This window comes from Schistocerca cancellata, chromosome 5 (assembly GCF_023864275.1).
Source record: "Schistocerca cancellata isolate TAMUIC-IGC-003103 chromosome 5, iqSchCanc2.1, whole genome shotgun sequence".
In the NCBI taxonomy this organism is placed as follows: Eukaryota; Metazoa; Arthropoda; class Insecta; order Orthoptera; family Acrididae; genus Schistocerca; species Schistocerca cancellata.
Window position 1 is genome coordinate 228,468,387 of NC_064630.1, and position 24,858 is coordinate 228,493,244.

Below are 24,858 nucleotides of genomic sequence, written 5' to 3' on the forward strand. Positions count from 1 at the left end.
ACAAATCCCAGATTATGACATAGAATATTTTATCCAGGCTCTAGATACTGTTGATCTGTTATTTGAAGATCAGCGTAGCAGCGGACATGACAACAAACAATATGACAGTCATAATTCCAACCAAAACAAGCAGTATAGCCAACCTCATCAATACACACCACCTACCGTAGCATACGTTGCGCCGCAATTTGGCCACAGTCGTCTATAGCTAGCGAAATGAGGGATGCTCAACTACCGGACCTACCGATAGATGGCTGTAGCGCGTGCCGGCAAGAGATCTTATCATTGAGTGTCCGCCCTATCTGAATTTGGCAAAAAACAAAGTGTCGAAACACGGATGAAAATGTTTTTCGTTCTGCGCCCTCATAAGTATTTTATATTGGATGTTCGAGATATCTACACATCAACATAATGGAGTGTTTCTAATCTAGCGAGAAAAAACGGTGACAGTTCTGCTATGAAATTCCTAAATTCGAGTGTGTTTTGAAAGTTTGACAAGCTGAGCTATAAATTGATTACTATTTTATGAGTGCTTTACTTATTTGCCAGTTTTAAAACACTATTTATGATTCAATGGAGGTCAACAAATTACCTTACTTACCGAAGCTTTTAACTACTGGTATAATTCGGAAAATCAAGTGTGGGCAACAGTGAAGACGTCTCTTGGAAAAAAAGTTGACATCGTTTGCTTAGGGGTATCTTTACTGACAACAGAAATTACAACTGAACTATTAAAGTATTACTTACGTATAAACGGAAAAATCGTTATTTTTTCTTTATCTGAAGTGATGCATTACCGATCTGCATATATGCTGACACTGTAATTGCAACATGCACTTACGAATTTGGCTTTCTGTTTGATCAGTAATTTAAATGCCATGATTTTATTAACGCCTGTACATGACATGGTGTATTTAAACTGAGTGATATGGTAGAAGCACCAGTTTTTAACAGTGCTTCAGTCTTTGATACTAATCATGGACTACACCTGAACAAAACAGGAAAGCTCAGACTGTGCAGGAACATTGCTTCATCAGTATCAAACCCATGGAAACGGTGTGATGTAGTAAAAACACTTACAACCAGCTCTGCAAGAAAGGTCAGATTTTGTACCGGTACTGTAGAAACCAATTCATGCCAAGATAGACAGGGAACCAATGTGAATACAAGAAACAGATGTATAGCTGTGTCTCACCCTGTCACTGCCAATGACATATTAATACCATATGATGAAGTTCCACCCAAAGAACCTCAAGGACTGGAAAATAATTCCGATGCAGTATCTCCAAGGATAAAAGGTAATCCCCGATTTTCTACGAGAGAAAGAAGAATTCCAAAAAGAAACAGTGATTTTTTATGGCCAGCACCCACCCGACCTCACCAACGACATCTAGTGAACAAATCTCCAGCTGCGACATAGGTCTTAATGTATCCAACACAGTTTTGAGTGCAACGGGGACTAACGGTGTTAATGGGCAAGCAGACCAGCAGAAGGACAGTAGAGGTAGCTATAAGAATCTTATTATTCTTCATCAAAATATCAGAAGTCTCAAAAGTAAATTAGAGTTTTTATCTGTAAATTTAGGGGACATGGACACTGTTGACCGTCCTCATGTTTTATGCCTTACTGAGCATCATGTAACAGTTGGAATTGATGGGCTGCAGCTTGATGGGTATGATCTAGCTACTCATTACTGCAGAACAAGTAAGGAGAAAGGTGGTGCTGTAATTTATATAGACAGTAAAATCATTTATAAATCTTTAGATCTAAGTAAGTATTGTGTAGATCAACATTTTGAAGTTTGCGGGACTGAAATTTCTGCAAAGGACATGTTACTTACTGTGCTTGCAATTTACAGAGCTCCAGCAGGGAAGTTTTGCATCTTTATGAATAAGTTAGAATCTCTTTTGACCAAATTGTTCTCTAAAACTAGAAATTTAATAATTGTAGGTGACTTTAATGTCAACTTCTTAACTGATAACAACCTCAAAACTGACCTGGACCACTTAATGAATTCTTACAACTTGGCTGCGATGGTTACCTGGCCCACTAGAGTTACAGAAAATTGCAAGAGCCTTCTAGATAATATTTTCATTGACAAGAATAGAGTCAACAGTGCTAGTGTGAGCAAAGTAATTTATGGCCTGTCTGACCATGATGGACAACTTCTGAAAGTAAATAACATCAGTTTGTGCAATAAAATCTCCCACACCTATAGGTCCTATAGATGTATAAACACTGAAACTGTGTCTGCCTTTAACGACTATTTGTCACAGATAGATTGGGAGCCAGTGTACAGCACATCAGATGTTAATGATAAATTTAACCTTTTTTTAAATGAATTTATATCTGTATTTGAAATGGCTTTCCCAAAAAAAAACTGTCAGAAAGAACAATGAGGTTTCTTCCAGTAAACCATGGATTACTGGAGGTATAAAAATTTCTTGCAGGAATAAGAGGGAGTTACATGCCTCACTAAGAGTATCAAATGATCCCCTTGAAAGGTCTCATTTTAAGTTATATTGTAAAATTTTAAAAAGGGTGATAAACAAATCCAAGAGCCTGTATATTAAGTCTGAAATTGATAAATCTGAGAACAAAATAAATGCAGTTTGGAATGTTATAAAGAGAGAGTGTGGCAAGAGTAACAAGAATGTTATTACCACAGAGATAAGCTATAAGGATGAGGTTATTCATAATCCTGTAACAGTTTCCAACATATTCAACAATCACTTCATAACTGCAGCAGAACAAGTAGGTTGTAACGGTTCCTTAAATGCTGCTACGCATTTATTACACAGAGCTAACCCTAACACGTATGACCCAATTTGTATTGCCCCAGTTACTATTACTGAAGTTAAAAATACCATCAAGGCCTTAAAAAATAAAAATTCCACTGGTATTGACAACATTTCACCAAAAATACTGAAGCATTGTAGTGACCACATATGTCAAGTCCTGTGTCACATTTTTAATGAGTCTATCCAGCAAGGTGTTGTCCCAGAGAGATTAAAGCTTGCCGTTGTGAAACCACTTTTCAAGAAGGGTGACAAAACTAATTTATCTAACTACCGTCCAATATCACTACTAAGTAGTTTCTCAAAAGTATTAGAGAAACTAATGTATACAAGAATTGTAGAACATCTTAACAGCCACAACATACTCAACAGAAACCAGTTTGGTTTCCAAAAAGGTAGATCAACTGAGCAGGCTATTTTTTCTCTCACAAATGAAATTCTAGAGTCAATAAATAATAAAATGTCACCTATTGGAATTTTTTGTGACTTGTCTAAGGCCTTTGACTGTGTGGACCACAACATTCTCTTACATAAGGCTAATTTTTATGGCTTGCGAGGTAGCATTGGTAGATGGATAGAATCATATCTGCAAAACAGAAAACAGAAGGTGATAATTAATGGTGCCAATGATAGTCCCATTTCTTCTGATTGGGGCACATTAAAGTGTGGTGTGCCTCAGGGGTCCATCCTAGGACCTTTGCTTTTCCTTATCTTCATCAATGATCTCCCACTTTGCACAGACACCGAGTGTAAATTTACTCTTTTTGCCGATGACACCACTATTCTGCTTGAAAGTCGAACTAACAGTGACCTAGAAAATAAATGTAATGCTGTACTCGTTGACATCCTACACTGGTTTAAGTGCAACGGACTAACTCTAAACATTCAGAAAACTCAGTATATGCAATTTCACACATCTCAACAAGAAAATGAAGTATGCCACTTAAACTGTGGTAACCAAAATATATTACACAGTGAATCATCTAAGTTCTTGGGCATTCTAATTGATGGCAAGCTGAACTGGTCTGAGCATATCTTAGACCTACATAGAAGGCTCAGTGTGGCAACTTATGCTCTGCGTGTAATCACCCCCATTGGTGATGAGGACGCTACTAAAGCTGCCTACTTTGGTTATTTTCATTCTATCATGTCGTATGGCATAATATTTTGGGGCAACAAGCCTTTAGCCAAAAAAATATTTACTGCACAGAAGAGAGCTGTTAGAATCATGAGTGGTGTTCATCCAAGATATTCTTGCAGAAGTCTGTTTCATAAGTTACAAATATTAACACTTACCTCTCAATTCATATTTTCTTTGATGATTTTTGTTTCTAACAACCTATCTCTTTTTAAAACTAATAGTGAATGTCATGATCATAATACTAGGTCTAAAAATGATCTACACAGGGATCTGAAACATTTAAGTCTTGTTCAGAAACGTGTTCATTATTCAGCCACAAAAATTTTCAACTCCCTTCCATCAGGTATTAAAGATCACATTAATGTCTTACCTACTTTTAAATGTAAATTGAGAGAATACCTAATGGTAAATTCCTTCTATTCTCTTGATGAGTATCTACAGATAAAGCAATGATTTTTTATACTGATAAAAATTTGTTTGCTATAGATCACATTAACTGTTTAATTTGGAAAATGTACTATATTTCCTTTTTAGGTATTGTTTTATATTACTTGAGCTATACCTTTGATTTGATTTTAACCTACAAACTTATTCATAATCTTATGGTACATTTTTGTCATTTTATATATGTGTATTATTTGTTTAATTAGGTAAATGTACTATATTTCCTTTTTAGGTATTGTTTTATATTACTTGAGCTATACCTTTGATTTGATTTTAACCTACAAACTTATTCATAATCTTATGGTACATTTTTGTCATTTTATATATGTGTATTATATCTGTTGTATGTAATCATGACTCATTCCACATCCTTGTGATTTATCACAATACGGATTAATGGAATACGAAATAAATAAATAAAAATAAATATACTTAAAAACAAAGATGATGTGACTTACCAAATGAAAGTGCTGGCAGGTCGACAGACACACAAACGAACACAAACATACACACAAAATTCAAGCTTTCGCAACAAACTGTTGCCTCATCAGGAAAGAGGGAAGGAGAGGGAAAGACGAAAGGATGTGGGTTTTAAGGGAGAGGGTAAGGAGTCATTCCAGTCCCGGGAGCGGAAAGACTTACCTTAGGGGGGAAAAAAGGACGGGTATCACGCACACACACATATCCATCCACACATATACAGACACAAGCATACCCGTCCTTTTTTCCCCCTAAGGTAAGTCTTTCCGCTGCCGGGACTGGAATGACTCCTTACCCTCTCCCTTAAAACCCACATCCTTTCGTCTTTCCCTCTCCTTCCCTCTTTCCTGATGAGGCAACAGTTTGTTGCGAAAGCTTGAATTTTGTGTGTATGTTGTGTTCGTTTGTGTGTCTGTCGACCTGCCAGCACTTTCATTTGGTAAGTCACATCATCTTTGTTTTTAAGTATATTTTTCCTTCGTGGAATGTTTCCTTCTATTATAACCATATCAATAAAAATAAATAAATAGACAAGAAATACATTTAAATGAGACAAACACAATGCCCAACGTTAAGGTTCCTCTTAAATGCATGACTTGTATCATTTGGAAGTTAAGTCTAGTAATAATATTATATTGGACTGATCCATGATGATGTAGGAAGTGAAGAAACTTGTTGAAAATAACCTCGATCACAGCTGTTAATTTTAAGGTTGGGAAGTGTAATTTTCCAGTCTGACACCCAAACAGTTTTAAAATTGAATTCAAAACATGTCAGTGAGCAAAATTAATTACACTTTGAATTACAACCATAGAATTCTATTTCTGTGAATCTTGGTTCCAGTCTTTGACATGGTGTCAATCACTGGAATGACTGGTTGTCAGTATAAGGCCCAAGCAAAAAACAAACCTGAAAGTGAAAGCTGCAGAAGCTGGCCAGACAGGCACCCCAATGGCTGCTACAATCTGTGTGAGGCAAGGGTGACATTATATTGCAAATTTAGTGTAAAAATTTCCATATTGTCTGAATTTGTCCTATACTGACAGGACATTCTAGTCCAGTCGATTTTCTTATCTGCAAAAGTACACTAGCCAATACCAGTGGCACAAAGGTAGTGCCACATTACAAACTATCTGGTAACAACAGAAGTATTGGTGGACAATGTACAGTAAATAATACATAATAACCTGAGAAATTCAAAATTGGTTTGAAGAAATAGAACAGTATTTGGATAGAGAGTAACATTTTGAAAAAAACAACTGACGCAAGTAGAGTTTTCAGTTTTTATGAAAGCTCGCTTAAATTTTTTTTTCCCCTCTCCCTTTTTGATTATCAAGGGAAAAATGTGATAACATAAAAGTGCAAGAAAGTTGTGTACAATGTTGGAAATGATGAAAAAGAAAATCTCACTATGCTTCCTCCTCCATGTGAAGAGTATTCCTGTAATAATAGCTAATAGCATACCAAGAACATGAGGGTGTCACAGTGGAGATTTATTTTCTGGTACAGACATCTGATACAACTATTCCACAGCAAAACGTACTCTCAATAGGTGTGGTACCAGTGCACTCCCATGGGATAACAAAATATTATGTCCTCCAGGAATCACAATCATGCAGCGGAGTGTGCGCTGATATGAAACTTCCTGGCAGATTAAAACTGTGTGCCCGACCGAGACTCGAACTCGGGACCTTTGCCTTTCGCGGGCAAGTGCTCTACCATCTGAGCTACCAAAGCACGACTCACGCCCGGTACTCACAGCTTTACTTCTGCCAGTACCTCGTCTCCTACCTTCCAAACTTTACAGAAGCTCTGCCAGGAAGTTTCATATCAGCGCACACTCCGCTGCAGAGTGAAAATCTCATTCTGGAAACATCCCCCAGGCTGTGGCTAAGCCATGTCTCCGCAATATCCTTTCTTTCAGGAGTGCTAGTTCTGCAAGTTTCGCAGGAGAGCTTCTGTAAAGTTTGGAAGGTAGGAGACGAGGTACTGGCAGAAGTAAAGCAGTGAGGACCGGGCGTGAGTCGTGCTTCGGTAGCTCAGATGGTAGAGCACTTGCCCGCGAAAGGCAAAGGTCCCGAGTTCGAGTCTCGGTCGGGCACACAGTTTTAATCTGCCAGGAAGTTTCATATCAGCGCACACTCCGCTGCAGAGTGAAAATCTCATTCTGGATAGATTTAAGTGTCAGGAAGTCATTTCTGAAAGTAATTGTATGGAGTGTAGCCATGTATGGAAGTGAAACGTGGACGGTAAATAGTTTGGACAAGAAGAGAATAGAAGCTTTCGAAATGTGGTGCTACAGAAGAATGCTGAAGATTAGATGGGTAGATCACATAACTAATGAGGATGTACTGAATAGGATTGGGGAGAAGAGGAGTTTGTGGCACAACTTGACCAGAAGAAGGGATCGGTTTGTAGGACATGTTCTGAGGCATCCAGGGATCACCAATTTAGTATTGGAGGGCAGCGTGGAGGGTAAAAATCGTAGGGGGAGACCAAGAGATGAATACACTAAGCAGATTCAGAAGGATGTAGGTTGCAGTAGGTACTGGGAGATGAAGAAGCTTGCACAGGATAGAGTAGCATGGAGAGCTCCATCATACCAGTCTCAGGACTGAAGACCACAACAACAACAACAACAACAACAACAACATGGTAAATATCGCATTCAGACATTGTTGGTATTAAAGGTAATTCATGAAATAAATTATATTTAAATCAGAAAATTAAAGGTTCCACATGGCACATGAAAAGTACCTTGTTACACACATGTATGTACAGATTCCTAAATGTCTGTGTATTTGAGTTACAAACTTTTTAAATAGAAATATGAAGATCACCATACTTTGGGTCTGCAATAACTCAAACGTAAAATACTTTAGTTCCCTATGGGAAACTTTGTTCTTTACGTGACTCGTGCAACTGCTTTCACTCTTAATGGAAAACTAAATGGTTTATGACAAAGTTAACTTGCAAAAAGTGTAACCATTATTACATAATTTCTGTGAAGTAAGATTCCTTAGTGCTGATTCCTTCCTTTGTCATCATAACTTGATAATTTCATTTCCATATGGGACATATGAACTAAAAAAAGAAGAAGGAGAAATGCTTTTATTACTATGACCAAACAAAATCTTTTTAACATGTAGTACACAGTTCAAATCAACAAAAAGTTTAACTATATAATTAAGGTAAATGTTGATGAAAATTAGGCATGTAACATGAATACTGAAATTTCCTAGTTCGCAGCTCGTGGTCATGCGGTAGTGTTGTCGCTTCCTGCATCCAGGTTCAATTCCCGGCGGGGTCAGGGATTTTCTCTGCCTCATGATGAATGGGTGTTGTGTGATGTCCATAGGTTAGTTAGGTTTAAGTAGTCCTAAGTTCTAGGGGTTCAAAAATGGCTCTGAGCACTATGGGACTTAACTTCTGAGGTCATCAGTCGCCTAGAACTTAGAACTACACTAAACCTAACTAACCTAAGGACATCACACAACACCCAGTCATCACGAGGCAGAGAAAATCCCTGACCCCGCCAGGAATCGAACCTGGGCATGGGAAGCGAGAACGCTACCGCACGACCACGAGCTGTGGACTAAGTTCTAGGATACTAATGATCATAGATGTTAAGTCCCATAGTGCTCAGAGCCATTTGAACCATTTTTTTTTTGAAATTTCCTAGATTTCCAAGTGTAACTGTAATCACTGTATTCTGTACTTTGTAGTGCTAGAAAGGTAATTCTTTATGGCTCAAATGGCTCTGAGCACTATGCGACTTAACTTCTGAGGTCATCAGTCGCCTAGAACCTAACTAACCTAAGGACAGCACACACATCCATGCCCGAGGCAGGATTCGAACCTGCGACCGTAGCGGTCGCTCGGCTCCAGACTGTAGCACCTAGAACCGCACGACCACTACGGCCGGCCTAATTCTGTATGATTATTTGCATCCCCCCCCCCCCCTCCCAACACAGGAAAATATAATAGAAAGACCTCCTAGCAAAATAAAGACAAAATTCAGAAAATTAGGTTTTGCCTGAATCAGGCCCCCTTATTCTAGAATGATTCTAAAGTAGTAAGAATGCTTACGATCAATTGGAACATTGTGTTCATTCTAGGAAGTATTAAAACAAGAATTAAGAGAGTAACAATTTTATTACTCTTATGTTGCAGAGTTTCCACAAACATTACTGTTTGAAACATAGGGCCACTGCATACTCCATTAGATCACACCCATTAAACTGTTTTCTTAAACTGAAAAATTCAAGTTAACATAGTTATTGAGGGAAATATTCTCTCACACTGAAAGCTATCTGTCAAATAAGTCTCAGAACATTTTTTCCCATTAATTTCACACAAATCACCTGTTTTTAATGCAAGTGCATATTTTGTAACACCAAACAGCTTAAAATAAGCGTATATAATAAACAATTATAATTTTGTTACAATATCTACACAGGATGTAAAGAGTTAATTTTACTTCCATGTGATTCATGGTTCAAATGGCTCTGAGCACTATGGGACTTAACATCTATGGTCATCAGTCCCCTAGAACTTAGAACTACTTTAACCTAACTAACCTAAGGACATTGCACAACACCCAGTCATCACGAGGCAGAGAAAATCCCTGACCCCGCCGGGAATCGAACCTGGGAACCCAATGTGATTCATCCTTTGAAGTTCATCATTATACAACAACAAATCCATGGACAAAATAGTTTTAAAAATCTGTCAAAATGTCACACCCATCTGCATGGAATGTCCCATTACATAATCTTTTCCAATTTGAGCACTATACATGATTAAACAATATGAGTTTATTTAACTTCTGCCTTATACTTGATTTGTTGTTTAAAATTTTCTCAGCAGGCTTTTTTTTCATGTGTTTTTAAGCGTGTGCACGAGTACATGGATGCAATCTTACAAACAAGTTGAGTCTGATGTAAGTCCTCAATCCCAATTTCATAATGGTAACCATGACCAAGAGCAGGAGCAGGAAATGGGTAATCTACAAATTTATTTTTAACATAACACAATGCAAAATCTTGGCCAGTATATATTTCTGTCGCATATCCCCAGCAATCACAAACATCTGAAACAGTTTCTGAGTATTGTAAAACAGATTATACGCAGTCACTTGTTTTAACCAGTTTTCCCCAGTTAATAAAATTTACAAATGCATTTCTATTGGCCATATTGGGAAAAGCATAGAGATAAATACATTCTAATGAAGATTTAGCTACTGGTGGCTTCAGTATGTGAAGACAGTCTTTGCATGTAATCTACCTTGAAAGGCGCAATGACACATACCCTGCAATATAATAGAGTATGTTTTGCTTCCCCCCATGAACCATGGACCTTGCCGCTGGTGGGGAGGCTTGCGTGCCTCAGCGATACAGATGGCCGTACCGTAGGTGCAACCACAACGGAGGGGTATCTGTTGAGAGGCCAGACAAACATGTGGTTCCTGAAGAGGGGCAGCAGCCTTTTCAGTAGTTGCAGGGGCAACAGTCTGGATGATTGACTGATCTGGCCTTGTAACATTAACCAAAACGGCCTTGCTGTGCTGGTACTGCGAACGGCTGAAAGCAAGGGGAAACTACAGCCGTAATTTTTCCCGAGGAAATGCAGCTCTTCTGTATGATTAGATGATGATGGCGTCCTCTTGGGTAAAATATTCCGGAGGTAAAATAGTTCCCCATTCGGATCTCCGGGCGGGGACTACTCAGGAGGATGTCATTATCAGGAGAAAGAAAACTGGCGTTCTACGGGTCGTAGTGTGGAATGTCAGATCCCTTAATCGGGCAGGTAGGTTAGAAAATTTAAAAAGGGAAATGGATAGGTTAAAGTTAGATATAGTGGGAATTAGTGAAGTTCGGTGGCAGGAGGAACAAGACTTTTGGTCAGGTGATTACAGGGTTATAAATACAAAATCAAATAGGGGTAATGCAGGAGTAGGTTTAATAATGAATAAAAAAATAGGAGTGCGGGTTAGCTACTACAAACAGCATTGTGAACGCATTATTGTGGCCAAGATAGACACAAAGCCCATGCCTACTACAGTAGTACAAGTTTATATGCCAACTACCTCTGCAGATGATGAAGAAATAGATGAAATGTATGATGAGATAAAAGAAATTATTCAGGTAGTGAAAGGAGACGAAAATTTAATAGTTATGGGTGACTGGAATTCGTCAGTAGGAAAAGGGAGAGAAGGAAACATAGTAGGTGAATATGGATTGGGGGGAAGGAATGAAAGAGGAAGCCGCCTTGTAGAATTTTGCACAGAGCATAACTTAATCATAGCCAACACTTGGTTCAAGAATCATAAAAGAAGGTTGTATACCTGGAAGAATCCTGGAGATACTAGTAGGTATCAGATAGATTATATAATGGTAAGACAGAGATTTAGGAACCAGGTTTTAAATTGTAAGACATTTCCTGGGGCAGATGTGGATTCTGACCACAATCTATTGGTTATGAACTGCAGATTGAAACTGAAGAAACTGCAAAAAGGTGGGAATTTAAGGAGATGGGACCTGGATAAACTGAAAGAACCAGAGGTTGTAGAGAGTTTCAGGAAGAGCATAAGGGAACAATTGACAGGAATGGGGGAAAGAAATACAGTAGAAGAAGAATGGGTAGCTCTGAGGGATGAAGTAGTGAAGGCAGCAGAGGATCAAGTAGGTAAAAAGACGAGGGCTAATAGAAATCCTTGGGTAACAGAAGAAATATTGAATTTAATTGATGAAAGGAGAAAATACAAAAATGCAGTAAATGAAGCAGGCAAAAAGGAATACAAACGTCTCAAAAATGAGATCGACAGGAAGTGCAAAATGGCTAAGCAGGGATGGCTAGAGGACAAATGTAAGGATGTAGAGGCTTGTCTCACTAGGGGTAAGATAGATACTGCCTACAGGAAAATTAAAGAGACCTTTGGAGAGAAGAGAACCACTTGTATGAATATCAAGAGCTCAGATGGCAACCCAGTTCTAAGCAAAGAAGGGAAGGCAGAAAGGTGGAAGGAGTATATAGAGGGTTTATACAAGGGTGAGGTACTTGAGGACAATATTATGGAAATGGAAGAGGATGTAGATGAAGACGAAATGGGAGATACGATACTGCGTGAAGAGTTTGACAGAGCACTGAAAGACCTGAGTCGAAACAAGGCCCCGGGAGTAGACAACATTCCATTTGAACTACTGATGGCCTCGGGAGAGCCAGTCATGACAAAACTCTACCATCTGGTGAGCACGATGTATGAGAAAGGCGAAATACCCTCAGACTTCAAGAAGAATATAATAATTCCAATCCCAAAGAAAGCAGGTGTTGACAGATGTGAAAATTACCGAACTATCAGTTTAATAAGTCACAGCTGCAAAATACTAACGCGAATTCTTTACAAACGAATGGAAAAACTGGTAGAAGCCGACCTCGGGGAAGATCAGTTTGGATTCCGTAGAAATGTTGGAACACGTGAGGCAATACTGACCTTACGACTTATCTTAGAAGAAAGATTAAGAAAAGGCAAACCTACGTTTCTAGCATTTGTAGACTTAGAGAAAGCTTTTGACAATGTTAACTGGAATACTCTCTTTCAAATTCTAAAGGTGGCAGGGGTAAAATACAGGGAGCGAAAGGCTATTTACAGTTTGTACAGAAACCAGATGGCAGTTATAAGAGTCGAGGGGCATGAAAGGGAAGCAGTGGTTGGGAAAGGAGTAAGACAGGGTTGTAGCCTCTCCCCAATGTTATTCAATCTGTATATTGAGCAAGCAGTAAAGGAAACAAAAGAAAAATTCGGAGTAGGTATTAAAATTCATGGAGAAGAAGTAAAAACTTTGAGGTTCGCCGATGACATTGTAATTCTGTCAGAGACAGCAAAGGACTTGGAAGAGCAGTTGAACGGAATGGACAGTGTCTTGAAAAGAGAATATAAGATGAACATCAACAAAAGCAAAACGAGGATAATGGAATGTAGTCAAATTAAGTCGGGTGATGCTGAGGGAATTAGATTAGGAAATGAGACACTTAAAGTAGTAAAGGAGTTTTGCTATTTAGGGAGTAAAATAACCGATGATGGTCGAAGTAGAGAGGATATAAAATGTAGACTGGCAATGGCAAGGAAAGCGTTTCTCAAGAAGAGGAATTTGTTAACATCGAGTATAGATTTAAGTGTCAGGAAGTCGTTTCTGAAAGTATTTGTATGGAGTGTAGCCCTGTATGGAAGTGAAACATGGACGATAACTAGTTTGGACAAGAAGAGAATAGAAGCTTTCGAAATGTGGTGCTACAGAAGAATGCTGAAGATAAGGTGGGTAGATCACGTAACTAATGAGGAGGTATTGAATAGGATTGGGGAGAAGAGAAGTTTGTGGCACAACTTGACTAGAAGAAGGGATCGGTTGGTAGGACATGTTTTGAGGCATCAAGGGATCACAAATTTAGCATTGGAGGGCAGTGTGGAGGGTAAAAATCGTAGAGGGAGACCAAGAGATGAATACACTAAGCAGATTCAGAAGGATGTAGGTTGCAGTAGATACTGGGAGACGAAGAAGCTTGCACAGGATAGAGTAGCATGGAGAGCTGCATCAAACCAGTCTCAGGACTGAAGACCACAACAACAAACAACATGTTTTGCTTGTAAAATGAGAACTTAATCTTATCATGAAGAAGTGCACACCACTTCTCTACTTCATTTTCTGCAGCACTTTCATCACTTTCTACTACATGCTTTCTTGCATGAAAATCATGAACAGGTGGCAAACACCACACATAAAAATTGGAGCAATTCCCATTCATTGCAGTGACAGTGTTACCCAAGAGCAACTTTCTCATGGCACATTTGAACTGGTATGCATTTGGATTGTTGTTCCAACCACCTCTGGACCGAATGCAGGAAATGGTCTTGTGACAGTTTATAATTTAGGAAATGCTTCAGAGGAGATTCAGCACGAAGCATACTTGCCAGAGCTATGTGCCTGACTGATTGCATATTGAAAATTATCCCAAAAGCAAAAGTATTTCTTGCATGTAGCAGCAATGGACCACCAATGATTTTTAAGCTTTTGATATAATTTTCAGTGTCTCTGAAAATACCAATCCAATAAGATTTGTATATACCCTTTACCTAATGGAGTTCTGGAGTTCAGAATATCAAAAATCCTATCAATATAATACAAAAATTCTACTGTTGCTTCACTTCCTTTAAAATTTGGATCACCAACCCTCCTCAAAAACTCTATACCATCTGCCACACTAGAACTCATACCATCTGCCACACTAGAACTCAAAGTCTGTGCAGCTAATGAAACATTCATGTTTCTATTTACATAACTTATATGTTGTCCTGATAGTTTGTTGGCAAATGTCATACCATCTTGTTGTACGTTGTTCAATTGCTCAATGAAATGCCATCTAATAATGCCAGTTGGAGACTCATTAACAGATACTTCTGCTAGAGCATTTCTGGCAAACTTAATCATATGACACATGTCCAAGATACAATAAACATTGTATTTTTCCACAGGATGAGGAAAGTAGCTTTTAAAATCACCCTTGGAAAAATTTAAAGTACAGCCAAGTGAACGTAAAGTGCTTATATTTACCTTACAGCCTTCACACGTAACACACCAAACCCTAATGCCAGAACTATGCAGCCTCTCTAAAGCAGATTTTATCACTGTGACCTGATTATTTGCCTGTACACCAGATTATTTGCCTGTACACCGTTGATAAAGAAATATGCAATCGGGCATTTAAATTTGCCATTAAGAGAGACAAGCATGAAAACCAGAGCCTCAGATGCCTCTTATTTCTTTTGACTGAGACACTTCACCACCAAAGTCAAAAAAACCTGTGTATTGCTTAGATCCTTGGTCCCAAACTACTTGCTTTCTAATTGCCATACTGTCTACAATTAGACGTGAATCGCTGAACTGTTCCCTTACAACTGGGTTCAAATCAATGTACTTAAAAACATCTTTTAAGAAGCCAGGTTCACAGTCTACACTTGCCACCCATTTGGAAACCAATGATTTATGGGGCAGAGGCATTAATTTTTGCAGGTATTCATATGCTGCTGGTGAATAAAAGTAGGCAGTCATCGCAAACATTTACATATTTGTTGTGTATTACTCTTTGAGGAGAGAGAGTTGTTCACTAACTTGCACACTAATTTCACTTGTGTTCCTTTCTGATGATTGAGGAAGTTATGTAACTTCTCAGGAAGACGCCCCTTCTCCTTCAATGAACTTATGATGTCATCCATGGAAAACACTTTCTTCTCTCTTCTTCGAAGTTTTTCACGGACACACTTCAGTTAACGTTTTAATTCGTGCACAGTGTCTGAGAAAAAAAGTGCAAGTTTCAGTCGCCTTGTCTTCCATTTCTACTTTCGACTGTATACCACAATCAATTACTGAAGAACCAACTGGACTCTGAAATAAATAATTTCATTATGTATGATTGAAACAACTCAAGGCTTGATGAAAAAATATTATAAGAAAACTTTGGGGTGTGAAAATATCCTTATACTAACGTTTTCTACACAATTCGCAGCTTCTGTATTGGAAAAATGGGACATTCTTTCCACGGAAGAATTCTCATTGACAACATTCTCCACGCAATCAGTAGCGTCTGCAGTGGGCAAATCGAGCACGGATTCCATCACAGAACGCTAAAAACAAAAATATGGACCTGTATTACAACATTGCTTAGACCTATGTAGCCCATTTGTGTCCGTACGAAATAAATTCACAAAAGTAAAAATCACACACATAGCAAGGAAATTAATTAGCTACCTCAAATGGAGAATCATCGTTGTCACTCAAAGTCCTAACAACATGTCGTCGTGGCTGTTTATTTGGTGGCATCAAATGTGTCGGAAAGTCAAAAACTGATGGCACTGCTTCGGGTTTGAGACGTTTCTTCCACGTTCCAGGGCTCACTACGTAATCATCTTGTCGGAAATGGTTTCCGCAAAGAAAACTGCAAGACGTAGGATTAAAATCTTTCCGCTTCACGGAAGTAATCCACGTCTTTAGTAGCTCTGGGTGCTTTAGAGGAAACCTGTTCAAAAACATCGAATTAGCAATTTCACAAGTCTGTATTTTTATCGTATTGTATCGGTAGTCCTATTACCTGTGAAATGATATGTCACTTTCCTTACTCCATCGCTTCGTACAATTGAAAGCGGAACAAGAAATCACCATTTCGATAGTCCTTAATTCCTTATACACCGTACACACCGAGAGAAACTTCTTGCCAAATTCGAATATGGCGGGCAATACAGACGACAGTAAACAGCTGGTAGAGCCATCTATCGGTAGGTCCGTTAGTTGAGCATCCCTCATTTCGCTAGCTTTAGACGCCTGTCAATTTGGCCCTGCAGCGAATGCAAATTATGCTGGCAACAGAGTACCTAATATGCAACCACCCATCTTGAACACTAACCCCACATTTTCGCCTAGCGACAATGGCTACAAGCGCAGGGAGAACAATAAACAAAACCGTAATTATGAAAATGGCCAAAACTGGCAAAATTTTAATTACAACGGTAACCAAAACCAACAGGGGCAGGTTTGGTACAGTAATAACCCAAACTACGGAATGCAATATCTAGCATATCCGCAGCCTCAGAATGTAAACAACAGCGCATGGCAATATCTAACTCAATCACAGCCACCGCCGCAAAGGAATAATAGCAATGCAATACAGAACACAACACAACATACACCTAACTCAACTTTTACGCAGCAACAAGGAAGGAATGCGGGTGACTGGAATAGACAGTACCCGAATGTGAATGTAATAGAGGTAGACAATAACCCACCTACACCAAGACAGACTGACGGAACACTAGACAGACTTTTAAACTAATGACAGCCATTACTAGACCCCAAGTTGTGGCTGAGGAATACTATGGGGGCGACTTTGATTTACAAGAAATATTTAAGACTGACACAGTAAGTACTGAACAAGAAAAAGTAAGAAGTATTTACAAACATACAACTGTGTTATTCTTACGTTATAATTATGGCCAGAATTTATCAGATGAATTCACTGAAAATGATGACAATATTTGCCGTTCATCACACAAAATAGTAGTACTTGCTTCCACTAAAGGAAAAGTAGGAGGTATAACTACAAGTCTCGCATTAGATACTGTTGCAGCTGTAAGCGTATTATCTGAGAATTTTTACAATTTAAGGCAAGAACATGGACAAGTGGATGTGTTTCCAGTGCAACGATGCAACATACTGACTGCTGTAGGTAACAAGCCTATTAGTTCAAGTAGTGAATGGATCGATCAATTGGGCATTCTTAGTTGTACCTAATTTAATATGTGATGCTATACTGGGACTGGATTTCTTGTGTGAAAAGGACGCTATAATTGACTTTTCTGCACAAACATGTAGTTTTAAGGATTTTGGCAATCAGTACATCATGCACTTAGAAACTAGAGAAGCAACCCATGATAAACACTGTCCAGGATACAAGTTACAGATAATACATGAACATGATGATACAGAGACATGCACACCAGTACCTAAGCAAGACATTTTGAGACAGATACAACTATACAGAGTAAGGTACATCATCAGCCTTATCTGAGGATGAACGAAGTGAACTAGCAGAAATATTCCATAGATGTGCCAGTGTTTTCTCAAAAAGACCAGGAGTAATTAACACATATTCTTATAACATTAAAGTGAAGCCTCATACAGTATTCTACCACAAATCATATAGTGTACCACACTCACAGAAAGCAGCAGTTTGGAAAGAGTTAAAACAGATGCTGGAGTTGAATATTATTGAGCCCAGCACATCGTCATATTGCAGCCCAGTATTTGTTGTAAGGAAAGCTAATGGTAGCATTAGACTGGTGTTAGATGCTAGGGCAATAAACCAGATTATACTACCTGTTAGAACTAAGTCTGAGAACCTCGAAGAGTAACTGCAGAAATTTCTAGATGCAAGATATTTTAGTTCCTTAGATTTGGTCAATTCCTTCTGGCAAACAAGACTGGAACCTCAGTGTGGAAAATACACAGCTTTTTCATTTAATGGAAAGAGTTATCAATTTTGTGTACTGCCTTTTGGCTTGAATATCAGCTCTGGTGTTTTCATCTCAGCCTTAGAGACGGTACTGAATGAAGACTTAAAACTTTCTGTCACACACTACGTGGATGATCTTTTGATAGCCACCCACACATGGGAAGAACATTCATACATTCTTAACAAGCTATTAAACAGATTTACGGAATGTGGTGTTACAGTGAATCTATCTAAGTCTAAGTTTGCTTGTGAACAAATAAAATTTCTAGGACATACAACAAATGCGCAAGTCATAAGGCCAGATCCCATGAAGCTGGATGCACTGAAGAATCTCCCAGCACGTATTGGTACGCGTGAATTTATTTAAAGTTGATGCTTGAAATACATTAACTCGAAAACTGATAAGAGCTATTTAGTACAAGTATCTAAGATGCTGAAACATAATAAAGTTATTTGTTAAACTTCACAACTGAAATGAAAACTATTTTCGCAAGTTGTTGAACATTAGCAGTTTTGGTTTCCATTGTTAAGTATTAGCATTATTAATTTGTTCTACTACAAGCTACAGAATAATTGGTCAGTGTATTAAGAGTTATAATCTGAATAAAGTACTCACAATATGATGATCTGGTTGTAGATCGATAGCAAACTCCCTCCTTACATTCCTGAATACGTTGTAGTTACTGTAATGGAAAAACACCACTCACATCACTGTCAGAATCTGATTTGACATTGTCTTCCTCAGCACTACTCGAACTATCACTGCTCTCTCCTAGATGTATAATTAAATTTTCGATGCATTCTTCCACACCCCTTCGGTTTTGGCCGCCTCTCTGATGGCACTTGCAGTGCTGTTTACAATTTTAGCCCACATCTCGCTTGTCACTTTATTGATAGCTGCTGGAAGGAGAGTTTCCACTTCAGAGATCGTGAATTTTTTTATTGTTTGCAGCAATGTAATTTTTTATTTGCGCCCACACTCCTTCAATTGCATTGAAGTGACAGTGGTATGGAGGAAGCCGAACGATTTCATGCCCGTGCCTTTTAGCAATCTCGTCAATTACATATGTTGGAAATTGGAGTTCCTTTTGTGCCACAATTTCGAGCAGTTCCGCCTTTCTTAAATCTTCTCTGAAATCTACTTTTCGCCGTTTAACCACTGAATGATATCGTCTTTTTTTGTTGCCAAGGTTGGTGCCTTATCGTGAACAACGGAATGATAAGGCGCATTGTCCATAACAATCACTGATGGTCTTGTCAGATTCGTCATAAGCGATGTCTCGAACCATTCTTGTAATACTACACTGTTCATTTCTTCATGGTAATGTCCCGTCTTTTTTGACCGAAACATTTTCAAGCAGTTTGGCACAAAACCTTTCGATGTTCCTGCATGTAAGACAATAATACACCCTCCTTTGCCAACAGGCACTGCCATTGTACACTCGGGCGTTCCATCATTCCAGCCTCTACGTAAAGAATGGCTGGCATTGACCCAAGTTTCATCCAACCACACTATACTTTCGAATTCCACACCCATGATCCTGCGCAGAAATCTGCACCGCCATGCAACTACATCTGTCCTTTCCATTAATATTTTTCGTCCGTTAAACAGTGAATAGCTGAAGCCTATGTCTTTCAACACTGTACGCAATGAAAATTTGCTCCCTTTAAAAAGATCTTCTTTCTGAAGCGACACCAGTAATTTAGATAGAGTGGGATGTTCCCTTCTCTTATAATAGCTGTATATATGACGACGAATAGCGTCTTTCTGAAAATCGTCCAAAGCTGTCACCTGCTTATTTCTCGGTCGCTTCTTTCCTGGTGTGTGCAGCTTTGTTGTGCCACTTTCGTCACAATCTACACTATACTGTTCTTTCCCTATCTTTACAACAGTGTTCTTACTTATTTTCAATGCTGCTGCAGTTCTCTTCACAATCTGAACAACAGGAATTAAGGGCCCACCTTTGTCCTTTTCTTTCTCAAAGTAATCCCTCACAGAGCACACGAATTCACGGGCCTGGGTGTGTTGCACACTTTTCTTCCTCCGTTTCACTTCTTGTGTTGGGCTGGTACTACCCGCCGCACTAGACATTGTTCACAACGAAACATAAACGAAGAAACACTAAAAACAAGAAAAACGAAATAAACTGCGAATTCAACTTCAGACAAACGACGAACGACCGCACCGCCTGCACGCGAGACACTGGTAAGTTTCATAAGCGCGCGCGACCGGGTTTCAGAGCGGCAACGTGGCCCTTGCTACCCGCTCAAAGTCAGGCCGTCATTGGCTGCCTGCTGCGGTCGCTAGGCAACGGAAAGACGCTACCGAGCTGTCAATACCAAAGACTCGTCTCCCAGACTATAATTGGGTTTTTCTCATTTTTAAGAAAATTTTTACCTCACCCACTTCTAAATAACCCACATCTACTCAAACTACTTAAGAAAAATCAGACTTGGCATTGGAGTAAGGAGTGTCAGGAAGGCTTTGAGAAAATTACACATGCAGACATATTATGCCACCCAGATTTCAGCTCAGAATTCTGTTTAGCTTGTGAAGCTTCCAACTATGGTTTAGGAGCATATCTTTTCCAAGTTGTAAATAAAGATGGTAAGGAAGAAGTTAGAATTATAGGATTTGCTAGCAGAACTTTGACCGAATGTGAAAGATCTTACACAACTACAGAACTAGAAACATTAGCCATAGTCTGGGGTTTCAAGAAATTTAACTATTATATTTTTGGCAAGCACACAAGGGCATACACAGATCATAATGCATTGACATTTCTTCTATCATGTAAATTATTGCACCCCAGATTAGCCAGGTGGGCGATTTCCCTTCAAGGATACTCATTTGAAATAATTCACATTAAAGGTACAGATAATGTCATAGCAGACACACTATCACGACTTCCACAAGGATTAAGTAAGGATACAACAGAACCAGAGAACCTCCATGATTACAGAATTTTGCTAATGCAGAATAGCAATTATATTCAGTATTACAAAGACTTGTGTACAAACATAGAAACACTACAGATGGCAGACCCTCACTGGTCAAAAATTAGGAAAGTTATCACAAATCAGCCTCAGCACACACTGTGTAGTAGATATAAACTAGATAGAGGAGAATTATTTTACAGAAGACACATTCTGAGTAAAAACTGGTGCATTTGTATTCCCTGGGAATATGAAGGATATCTTATTTGGCATACACATTTTCTCTTTGGTCATTATGGATCTAAGAAATGTTTTTCTAAATTAAGCTCATACTGTTACTTCACAAACATGAGGAGAAAAGTACATAACACACTCAGAACTTGTACCATATGTCAGAAAGCAAAAGCAAGTAACCAGTCACACAGAACGGAACTACATTCAATACTGCCTACCAAACGATTGGAAATAATTAGTACTGACATATCTGGACTTCATCCTACAAGCTCTGGAGGAGCAAAATATATACTTTTATTTTATGATGTTTTTAGCAAACATGCAAAATTATTTGCACTGAAATCTGCAACAGCAAATGCCATTATCAGGAGATTTAAGAACGATTACGTACCACATGTAGGAAAACCTGTTAAAATCCTATCAGACAATGCCACATACTATACAGGATTTCGTTGGAGGAAATTTTTATCCGACAACAACATACAACCCATATTCATTAGTAAATTTGCACCACAAGGTAACCCAGCAGAAAGAGTATGTAGGGAACTCAATCGATTTATCAGGATTTACATACCAAATAAGCAAACCAAATGGGTAAGCCTATTGAACTCATTTGAGGAGGTGCACAATAATCTAAACATATATGACACTACCTATACACCTATGGAAATCATGTTTAATATAGCAGAAAGAAATGAATGGAGTAATCCAATACCGAAGTTGAAACACAAAGAAATCCCACTAGAAGACAAGCTAAGAGAAGTCTACATTACATTGGAAAGGGAAAGTAAGATAAGAAAAGGACACTACAGTAAATAAATTAAGAAAAGACTAAACTACAAGCAAGGTGAACTTGCACTTTTGCGTACTCACCACAAATCCTCAGCTCTGATGCATAGGAATGCTAAGTGAAGACTTGTCTACGATGGTCCATACATAATCCATGGGATACCGCAACCAGGAGCATACTTACTAAAGAACACGAGGAATGACAAGATTATAGAATTATATCCACAAAAAGACATTAAAAAGTACAACACAGAATAACTACATGTAAATAGTAGTTTTAAGGGAATCCACTGAATAATGACAGGCAGAGGATACTAATATTAATTAAGTAATATTTATGTACCTGACTGAAGAAAGAAGACATGATTGCAGAACGCTGATGCTGAATATTATGGTCATTAAGATAGAAGGTAAGTGATATTATTTGTTATTAAGTATATAAGATTGTGCAAGGCACATCTATTAAAGAAGTTTGCAGTACGATGTGTAGATTGTGACACCAATTCACATGCACGCCTGTGGAACAAATAGAAATTCTTGAGCACAGCAATTTGAGACAAAAACACACGACATTGAGTGACGCAAACACAGTGGCCAATTAATTGCATGGTTACCTTAGGTTATGATTTACTGAATAAATTTCCTTTTCGTTACGCGGTAACATTTGTGTTTAATAAGCGCCTCAGGGTCCAGTGCTCTAGTTATGATATATTTTGTCTTATATTCTCTATTTTCAGGTGAATTAAAACTTGTATATATTTGTTGAATTTTTGATTTGCAAGCAATTCTTTCCATAATGAGATTTTCACTCTGGTGTGGAGTGTGCACTGATATGAAACTTCCTGGCCGATTAAAACTGTGTGCCCGACCGAGACTCGAACTCGGGACCTTTGCCTTTCGCGCGCAAATGCTCCACCATCTGAGCTACCGAAGCACGACTCACGCCCGGTCCTCACAGCTTTACTTCTGCCAGTATCTCGCCTCCTACCTTCCAAACTTTACAGAAGCTCTCCTGCGAACCTTGCAGAACTAGCACTCCTGAAAGAAAGGATACTGCGGAGACATGGCTTAGCCACAGCCTGGGGGATGTTTCCAGAATGAGATTTTCACTCTGCAGCGGAGTGTGCGCTGATATGAAACTCCCTGGCAGATTAAAACTGTGAGCCCGACCGAGATTCGAACTCGGGACCTTTGCCTTTCGCGCGCAAATGCTCCACCATCTGAGCTACCGAAGCACGACTCACACCCGGTCCTCGCAGCTTTACTTCTGCCAGTATCTCGCCTCCCACCTTCCAAACTTTACAGAAGCTCTCCTGCGAACCTTGCAGAACTAGCACTCCTGAAAGAAAGGATACTGCGGAGACATGGCTTAGCCACAGCCTGGGGGATGTTTCCAGAATGAGATTTTCACTCTGCAGCGGAGTGTGCGCTGATATGAAACTTCCTGGCAGATTAAAACTGTGTGCCCGACCGAGACTCGAACTCGGGACCTTTGCCTTTCGCGCGCAAGTGCTCCACCATCTGAGCTACCGAAGCACGACTCACGCCCGGTCCTCACAGCTTTACTTCTGCCAGTATCTCGCCTCCTACCTTCCAAACTTTACAGAAGCTCTCCTGCGAACCTTACAGAACTAGCACTCCTGAAACAAAGGATACTGCGGAGACATGGCTTAGCCACAGCTGACGTCAATTGACGGCACGAGAACCTAACGGATGCAAGAAATGAATAAATTATCAACTATACCAGTACAATGAAAATATTTTCTTTTCAAAGTGATGAAGTACTTACCTGCAAGGAACTTTGGAATGCAGTCATATGAACGTTATCACGACGAGATACATCCGAGAATGTACGCGCGGCAACAGAGACTGAAACCGGCAACTACGCGAGACTGAGTATCTAGCAACGATCGCGGCGCGGCAGCAACCTACAGCGAAGCGCATGCGCGCGAACTACAATAATAGAATATGGTCAACAAAGGGACATAATCTGGCAACTTAAGGACCGGCTAAGAACTTGATTTGTCAAAATGTAAATAAATGCAATCATAATGTATCTGTATATGTTGTTATGTTTAAGGAATTGTATGAGTATTTATTATTTATAATTTTTTTTATTTTTGCGATCCCACTTGGGAAAGTTGCTTGTCTAAAGATGTGATCTTTTGCCTCGCAACTTTGGGAGCGGTTTAAAGGCACATTTTTAGCCCTAGCATGTAAATCTATTTTTTCTTAATCAGAGAACGCTGTTTAATAAAGCATGAAAGCCAATGCAAGTTACCTTGTGCGAAGTCGCATGTGATCGCTGGTGAGACACAGAAAGGATCTCTAGTCTTTTGTTAATTACTTCTTCTGTTATCTGTTCTGGAATGGAGTCGAGGGAGAGCCTCGCATGTTAGACTGGCCGCTCTAATTTAAACTCTTTAATTTTATAAAAAGTCACTGCGTACTGCAGGGCACATACTCGCGCATACTAGTAATTATATAAGGAAATTTCCACTGTGCACGGACGAGATACCGACGTGATTAATATTGTATTCCCAATGTAAGTAGCATAGTGCACTTCAGTAATTATAGTTATGATTAACGCTATTGTGATTTCATTATTTGTTTAATCCATGATCCTAAAATTTCAACATTATATGTAAACTGTATTTTCAGTGTTTATCTCATTGTAGCTCAGAAATAACATGGCCCACGAACCTCCTCCTTACGGCGACGAAATTCTCAAAGTATATGTCCGATGCCACCTTATCCTGGTTTAAATACATTCACTGATTTTTTAAATATTTCTATCCGTTTCAATTCAGTTCAACAAAAATTAAAATAATATAAATAATCATATTTACATACATTAAATATGTCTGCTTGTGTCTGTATATGTGTGGATGGATATGTGTGTGTGTGCGAGTGTATACCCGTCCTTTTTTCCCCCTAAGGTAAGTCTTTCTTCTCCCGGGACTGGAATGGCTCCT

At 39.0% G+C, this 24,858-nt stretch overlaps 1 protein-coding gene and 1 long non-coding RNA gene across 15 annotated transcripts in view; one reads left to right on the forward strand and one right to left on the reverse strand.

Annotated features, from left to right (window-relative positions):
- Positions 1–23,770, reverse strand: part of LOC126188851 (uncharacterized) — a 68,780-nt gene extending 45,010 nt beyond the window's left edge. The window contains exons 1-2 of the long non-coding RNA XR_007537866.1: positions 23,673–23,770; positions 21,968–22,066 (exon numbers count right to left, since the gene is read on the reverse strand). This is a non-coding gene — a long non-coding RNA (uncharacterized LOC126188851). The remainder of the gene's footprint in view (positions 1–21,967; positions 22,067–23,672) is intronic.
- LOC126188844 (uncharacterized) overlaps positions 1–24,858 on the forward strand; it is a 2,133,693-nt gene that overhangs the window by 1,501,644 nt on the left and 607,191 nt on the right. The gene's annotated exons all lie outside the window — the stretch shown is intronic.